Source organism: Gossypium raimondii, chromosome 3 (genome assembly GCF_025698545.1).
Source record: "Gossypium raimondii isolate GPD5lz chromosome 3, ASM2569854v1, whole genome shotgun sequence".
In the NCBI taxonomy this organism is placed as follows: Eukaryota; Viridiplantae; Streptophyta; class Magnoliopsida; order Malvales; family Malvaceae; genus Gossypium; species Gossypium raimondii.
This window is the reverse complement of record NC_068567.1, coordinates 47,655,730-47,664,060: the sequence shown is the minus strand read 5'-3', so window position 1 is coordinate 47,664,060 and position 8,331 is coordinate 47,655,730. Positions and strand designations below refer to the sequence as shown.

The following is an 8,331-nucleotide window of genomic DNA, read 5'->3' as shown; positions in this document are numbered from 1 at the left end:
TTCTGTTATTATTTCAGGTGTTTATGAGTATTGACCGAATCATCGATTTACTCTCTGTAGACCCTGAGATTGAACGAACTCTTCGATAGTGAAGAAGACAAACAAGTCAGAGAATGACTGAAGAGATGAACTTTAAAATTCTGAATCAAGGAAACAGAGCAAACCTTGCTCAAAATCCTATCCCTATTGCTGATGATAAGGATAGAGCTTTGAGACAGTATGTCGTACCAGTATTTCATGATCTTAATCCGGGTGTTAGGAGACCCGAAATTGAGGCTAAACAGTTTGAGTTGAAGCCAGTCATGTTTCAGATGCTTCAGACAGTGGTCCAATTTAGTGGAATGCCTACCGAAGATCCTCACCTACACCTAAGACTGTTTATGGAGGTGAGCAATTCTTTCAAGTTTGCCAGAGTACCCGAAGATACATTATGATTGAAGCTGTTCCCATATTTATTAAGGGACAAAGCTCGAGCTTGGTTGAACTCATTGCCACCAAACTCAACTTCAATATGGCAAGAGTTAGCAGAAAAATTCCTTATGAAGTATTTCCCGACTTGCAAGAATTCTAAGTTGAGGAACGAGATCACTGCTTTCTAGCAAATGGATGATGAGTCATTGTATGAGGAATGTGAAAGGTACAAATAATTATTACGAAAGTGCCCTCATCACGAAATCCCATACTGCATACAACTTGAGACATTTTATAATGGTCTCAATGCTCACAAGAGGATGGTAGTGGATGCTTATGCTAATGGTGCTCTCCTTTCTAAGTCTTATAATGAGGCTTATGAAATCATTGAGAGGATTGCCAGCAACAATTATCAATGGCCAACCAATCAAGCTGTGTCTGGAAGACGATCGCTGGAATAGTTGAAGTAGATGCTCTTACTTCACTCGCATCTCAAGTATCATCAATATCCTCAATGTTAAAAAATCTTACTACTAATGGGTGTAATATTTTTGCAGCACAACCATTGAATCAATTTGAAAATGTAGCATGTGCTTATTGTGGGGAAGGACATTTGTTCGAAGAATGTCCATCAAACCCAGAATCTGTGTATTACATGGGTAACCAGAACCAAAATCGAGGAAGGCAAGGACTGCAATCCAATTTCTATAACCCATCATGGCGAAACCACCCGAATATTTCCTAGAGTAACCAAGGGGTAGGAACCAGTAACAATTATGTCCAACCTAGATCGACCCAGCCACCTAGTTTTTACCAACTAGCTCAGAAACCAACCCAAGCTGAACCATCCAATAGCCTAGAGAATCTGTTGAAGGCATACATGGTGAAAAATGATGTCTCTCTAAGGAATTTGGAGAATCAAGTGGGCCAGCTTGCAACTGAACTTAGAAACTGACCACAAGGTGCTTTACCTAGTGATACGGAGAATACGAGGAATCCAGAGAAAGAGCATTGTAAAGCGTTAACATTGAGGAGCGGAAAGACTTTAGAGCCCAATTTCGTCGAAGTTGAGAAGGACCCAGCTGACACTCAAGACTCAGAGGAAGTTCAACCGAGTGTTTAAATTCTAGTTTCACCAGAAATTGAATCTGTAAAATCCGAGAAGGTAACTTCCGAGCCAGCTAATTCTGATCAACTAATAACTCCGTTAGATGCAGAATTTCATAGAAAACGAATCAACCAGTTCCAGTAAAGAAACCTCCACCACCCTACCCTCAAAGAATTCAAAACCAGAAGTAGGAAATTCAATTCAAGAAGTTCCTAGACGTACTAAGCAACTTTATCAACACCCCATTGGTTGAAGCACTTGAACAAATGTCGAACTACATCAAATTCATGAAGGATATCTTGTCTAAAAATTGAAGGCTTGGAGAATTTGAGACGGTAGCCCTAACAAAGGGATGCAATGCATATCTTCAAGACAAACTACCCCCAAAATTGAAGGATCATGGATGTTTTACCATACCTTGCAATATTGGAGCAACATATTGTGGTAAGGCACTATGTGACTTGGGTGCGAGTATCAACTTGATGCCCATGTCAGTATTTAGGAAGTTGGGGAAAGGTGAAGTTAGACCTACTACGGTTACACTTCAATTAGCAGATCGATCCTTAGCACATCCAGAAGGAAAAATCGAGGACGTATTGGTATGTGTAGACAAATTTATCTTTCCTACTGACTTTGTGATTCTAGACTTTAAAGCAGACAAAGAGGTGCCAATCATCTTAGGAAGACCATTCTTAGCAACCGAAATGACCCTTATTGGTGTGCAGAAGGGTGAGCTTACTATGCGTGTTCAGAATGATCATGTAACATTTAACTTTTCTAAATCCATGTGATTTACTGACACAATTGATGATTGTTATACAGTGTCCGATTTAGAGGATTTAATCGTGGAGAAGGAACTCAATCATGTTGAGGACCCATTGGAACAAATTTTGACATCAGATCCTTCAAATGATGAAGAGGAGGATTAATACTTAGCCTTGTTAGAAGCTAATCAAAGGGGATTTAATCTGCGATCTCGCTTTGAATCTTTGGAGTTAGAGAAAAGGGATAATGCCCAACCAAAAGCGTCAATCGAGGAGCCACCTAAATTAGAACTGAAGGTACTTCCCTCACATTTGAAATATGTTTATTTAGGAAACTCTTCTATTCTACCTGTGATTGTTTCAGTAGAATTAACTACTGAGTAAGAAGAGAAACTTATCCTGGTGTTGAAACAATTCAAGAAGGCTATCGGATGGACCATAGTTGATATTCGTGGAATTAGTCCATCTGTATGCATGCACAAGATTATCTTAGAAGATGGCAAAAAAGGGACAACTGATGGACAACGAAGACTGAACCCCATCATGAAGGACATAGTCAAGAAAGAAATCATCAAGTGGTTAGATGCGTGTATAATTTACCCCATCTCAGATAGTTCATGGGTAAGTTCGGTCCAGTGCATGCCAAAGAAAGGAGGTATCATGGTCATTGAAAACGAGAATAACGAGTTGATACTGACTAGAATGGTTACGGGATGGAGAATTTGCATCGATTACCGGAAGCTGAACAAGGCAACTAGGAAATATCACTTTCCTTTGCCATTTTTGGACCAGATGCTAGATAGACTCGCAGGGCAAGACTATTACTATTTTCTTAATGGATATTCGAGTTATAATCAAATTACAGTAGCACTAGAAGATCAGCATAAGACAATATTCACCTGCCCGTACGGTACATTTGCATTTTGGTGCATGCCATTTTGTTTATGTAATGCACCTGCTACATTTCAAATATGTATGATGTCTATTTTTACTGACATGGTTGAGAAATATTTGGAAGTTTTTATGGATGATTTTTCAATATTCGGATATACATATGATGATTGTCTAGCCAATCTAGCCAAGGTACTAAGGCGATGCTAAGAAACAAGCCTTGTACTTAATTGGCAAATGTGTCATTTCATGGTACGAGAAGGTATTGTTCTAGGGCATCGAATAACAAGACATGGATCGAGGTAGATAAAGAAAAGGGTGTTAGGAGCTTTTTGGGCTACGTCGGTTTCTATCAAAGATTCATCAAGGACTTCTCCAAATTTGCTAAACCCTTATGCAAATTATTGGAGAAGGACACTGTGTTTAAATTTGATGAGGAGTGCTTAAGAGCTTTCAATGATTTGAAGAGTCGGTTAGGCTCAGCACCCATAATAGTCACACCAGACTAGGATTTTCCATTTGAATTGATGTGTGACTCAAGTGACTTTACGATCAGAGCTGTCATGGGTCAGCGAAGGAATAAAGTTTTTCATGCCATCTACCATACGAGTTGGACTCTAACAAGAGCTCAACTGAATTACACGGTAATAGAAAAAGAGTTACTTGCTATTGTGTTTTCTTTTAACAAGTTTTGATCTTATCTTGTACATACCAAAGTGACTGTTTATACGAACCACTCGACAATTAAGTATTTACTTGCCAAGAAAGACACTAAGCCGAGACTGATCCGATGGGTACTTCTACTTCAAGAGTTCGATCTAGAAATTTAAGATCAAAAGAGAGTGGAAAACCAAGTAGCAGACCACTTGTCAAGATTGGAGCCGCAAGAAGGGAACACATACTGAAGGTAAATCATGTCCATAATACCCCTTGGTTTGCTGATATTGCTAACTTTTTAGCTTGTGGTTTGATGCCAATTGATAAGACGTATCATCAAAAGAAAATGTTTCTTCATGATGTGGAGTACTATTTCTAGGAAGAACCGTATTTGTTTAAAAAGTGTGCAGATCAAATGATCAGGAGATGCGTGGCAGAAGATGAAGTACATAAGATTTTATAACATTGTCATTCAGCTCCGAGTGGGGACACTTCGGAGGTACACGTACTGTAACCAAGGTATTGCAAGCCGGATTCTTTTGACCAACACTATTTAAAGATGCATATGCTTACGTAAAGAGATGTGATCGATGTCAAAGGGTCAAAAATGTCACCAACAAAAATGAGATGCCTCGAACAAATATCATTAAGATAAAATTATTCGATGTTTGGGGTATTAACTTTCTCAGTCCTTTCCCTCCGTCTTTTGGTCACAAGTACATATTAGTAGCAGTAGGCTATGTGTCTAAGTAGGTTGAGACAGAGGCATATCCGAAAAATGATGCTAAGGTTGTATAAAGTTTTTGCAGAAACATGTGTTCACAAGGTTTGGAACCCCAAGAGCCATCATCAGTGATGAAGGGTCCCATTTTGCGAACAAGTGGTTGAAATGGTTATTAGATAAACATGGATTGAAACACAAGGTCGCTACAGCTTACCATCCACAGATGAATGGACAAGCTGAACTAGCAAAAAAGGAGATCAAAGGCATACTTAAGAAGGTAGTTTGCCCGGACCGACGAGATTGGTCCAAAAGACTTGATGATGTTTTATGGGCTTATAGGACAGCATACAAGACACCTTTAGGGATGTCACCCTATAGGTTAGTCTTTAGGAAAGCCTACCATCTACCCTTGGAGTTAGAACACAAAGCTTACTGGGCTCTCCAACGACTCAACTTGGACCTTAAAACTGCCAAAGAGAAACGGATGCTTCAACTTAACGAGTTAGAAGAATTTCTAATGTCTTCATACGAGAATCCAAAATTACTTAAGGAGAGACTCAAGAAATGGCATGACAAGCATATTCGAGTTCGAGAATTTGAAGCAGGTCAGCAAGTCTTGTTATTCAAATCCAGATTAAGGTTCTTTCCAGGTACGTTAAAATCACGTTGGTCTGATCCATTTATGATTCATCGAGTCTATCCATATGAAGTTGTTGAAATTCAAGGTAAGAGAGGTAATTTTCGAGTTAATGCTCAACGCTTGAAACATTACTAGGGAGATAAAATTGAACAGAATCAAATCTCGTTCATTTTATCAGATATTTAATTTTTCTTGTTCTTCTATTTGAATAAATGATTTAGGGTATATTTTCGGGATTAGTATGTTTAAATAAATTCTGTCTAGGAGATTGGAACTTAAGGGGGACCACTTGTGACCTCTCCAATCTTACCTAAGAATTGATTTTAACATAATTTCCCAAGAAATTATTCCCTAAATGACAAAATAAATTTTTAGTTTTTCAAATAAAAGGGTCAATTTTGATCCAAGTTTTATGTTGCAACTCAATTTTGAATTTTCATTAAGTCTAGGAACTTAATTGAATTATTTTAAAAATTTGGTTGCTATTTTTATAAATATTAAAAATTAGATGCGTCTTTTGTAAATATTTTCAAAAAGCATCTAGAATAAATATTTTAGTTCAATAAAAAAAGAAAAAGGAAAAGATGATAATTGTTAATACATAATTATATCCATTATAATATATATTAATGATTATCGACTTTATTTAGAGTTAGGATTAGTTTTAATTTAATCATATTTTATTCGATAAGTTTTTATCTTAATAAATTAATAGAAAATAATAATTTAATATGCATTATATTAATTATTAATTGTTATTTACTTTGAGTAGAACTAGAACTTAGATTTCTAAGAATTCTACTCTAGCTCCTACTCCTTTCACTATAAATTCCACCCATCTATTCTTTTTTTTTTCATTCATACACCATTCCCTCCAAAAACACCAAAACCCTTAAGTGTCGAAACCTCCTAACAATTCCCTAGCCACATTATCTCCTAGCTCATTGGTCAACAGCACCCAGCGCGCACCCACTCCAGGCCTGCTCAACAATCCGCGCGTTGCTCATATACATCCCCTACTACGCGCTGCTGCCTTGCATACCCGAGTGGCACATCAGTCTTTCACCCAACCATAGCCGAAAACCCCTCAACTTTTTTTAATTTGCCATATTTTGATTCAAAATTATTTTTCTTAAGAGCTCTTAATTTTTACAAAAAAGGTGGTTAATCATGCCTTGCAAGAGAACTCGTGCATCTGCCCAATTTGACGAATCACAAAATAAGTTCCACTATGAATAAGCTAAAGAAAGATATGATAGTATCTTCAAGAATCAACAGATGCATCCAGAGAAAGGTTTCACATTGAAAGAAAGCAACTATATTGGTTTTATGGTGCGTATTCGTCAGGTTACTGAAACTCTCAATTGGGAGTTGTTTTGTGAGAAGAGACCTAGTGTGGATGAGGAGTTAGTACACAAATTCTATGTGAATTTAACCTCAAGCGAGTTGACGAAAGTTCCAATTCATGAAATCAAGGTACCAATAACTTCAAACGCTATTAATGAGTTCTTTGAATTGCCTGATTTTGAAAACGACGAATATTCCTCCTTGATGAGCAATATAGAGTCTAAAAATTTGTAAGAAATTCTCGAGGAACTTACAGTTTTAGGTTCTAAGTGGACTGTGTCAAAGCAAGGAATCCATACTTGTCAAAGAGAATATTTGACACCACTCGCAAAGTTATGGTTCTACTTCATCCGATTCAGCCTTATGCCTAGCTCACATGGGACTACAATCTCATTAGAGCGAATGGTCTTATTATACTTGATTTTAACTGGGAAGACCATTGATGTGAGAAAAATCATCCTAAGGGAAATGCGGAATTGTGCCATTAGACGTTCACGTTCTGGCCTAGCTTACTTTCCCTTTACGATAACAATTCTGTACTTGAAAGCTAAAATTCTTGCAAACTTAAAGAAGACAGGCTATAGCCAGGGCACAATCACAGATTGGGACCTCTATCGAATAGCTGGAGACTCTATTCTATAGCAACGAGTTGAAGAAAGTAAGGATCCCAAAAAAGAAGAAAAATATCCCATAGAGATCGAGCTAGTGCAATCGGCTAAAGTGCCTGATAAGATGGAACCAATGGAACCAAAAGCTGAACCTGATATCGAGACTTTAATGTTCAGAGCTCAACCGCCTCACCTAGATCTTCGAGATTAGCTGTCAAAGTTAATGGACATAATGCAACATATGCAGTGGCAGCAACAAGCTTATTGGAAATACTCAAAAATAAGGGATGACTCGATGAGAATTGCTCTTACGAAAATTTAGAATGACCTATTTATTTTTGTGCCTGAGTTTCCAGATTACATATTTGAACCATGTAGCCCATTATCGAAGAAAGAGCGAAGCGATTCATGCAAAGACAATAATGATAGAGGAAAAGATGAGTCGAACTCGAAAGGATTTGCAAATAAATAAAGGGGAGATCTTGACTTTATTTTATTTATGTTCTTAGGTTATTTTAGGATAAAGTTAATTAGGAATTTTTGCATAATAAAACAAGAGATGAAAATCATTAATAAAATTGAACAAGTCGCGAAGTATAAAGTGTGGCAATAGATATATACATGTCTAGGATTGGATTTAGAAAGAGCTTGGTAGTTAAGCAGTCAAATTGACTCACCTCATCTTTTCTAGAATCCTACCTAGTGTATAGTATCTATTCACTTTAAACAATGAGGGCATTGTTCATTTTAAGTAGGGGGACCGAAAAATTGAAATTATTTCCACTCAGAATAAATAGTTCTTTTAATTATGATTAGGATATATTTTGTTCAATAATTTGAAATTTTGTTAAGCATGCTAAACTTCAGTATAAATAAAGTTCTATTATTTCAATAAATTATTATGTTAGCTAAATAATGATATAAATGTATTTTTAATAAAGCATGCAAATCGTACCATAAAATTTTTAGTTCCTTAAGAAAGGTAGGCATGAATGAAAGTTTAAGTCTCTAGAATTGACTTAGTAGTTTCTTGAGGCGAAATCCTAGGAAGCATGAAATGTTGAAAATGATTTAGGCAACTCTTGTTTGGACTGTTTGAGCCTTTCAAGCCAACCTTGATGAAATTTTATCCTTTGAAACTCGACTTTGAGACTATATGGCCTAATTTTATTTAAACCCTT

General features: G+C 36.9%; 1 non-coding gene across 1 annotated transcript; it reads right to left on the bottom strand.

Annotated features, from left to right (window-relative positions):
• Positions 1-569: 569 nt before the first annotated feature.
• LOC128040204 (small nucleolar RNA R71) lies at positions 570-676 on the bottom strand. The gene has a single exon (XR_008194862.1). It is a non-coding gene; the product is annotated as a small nucleolar RNA R71 (small nucleolar RNA).
• Positions 677-8,331: the final 7,655 nt, after the last annotated feature.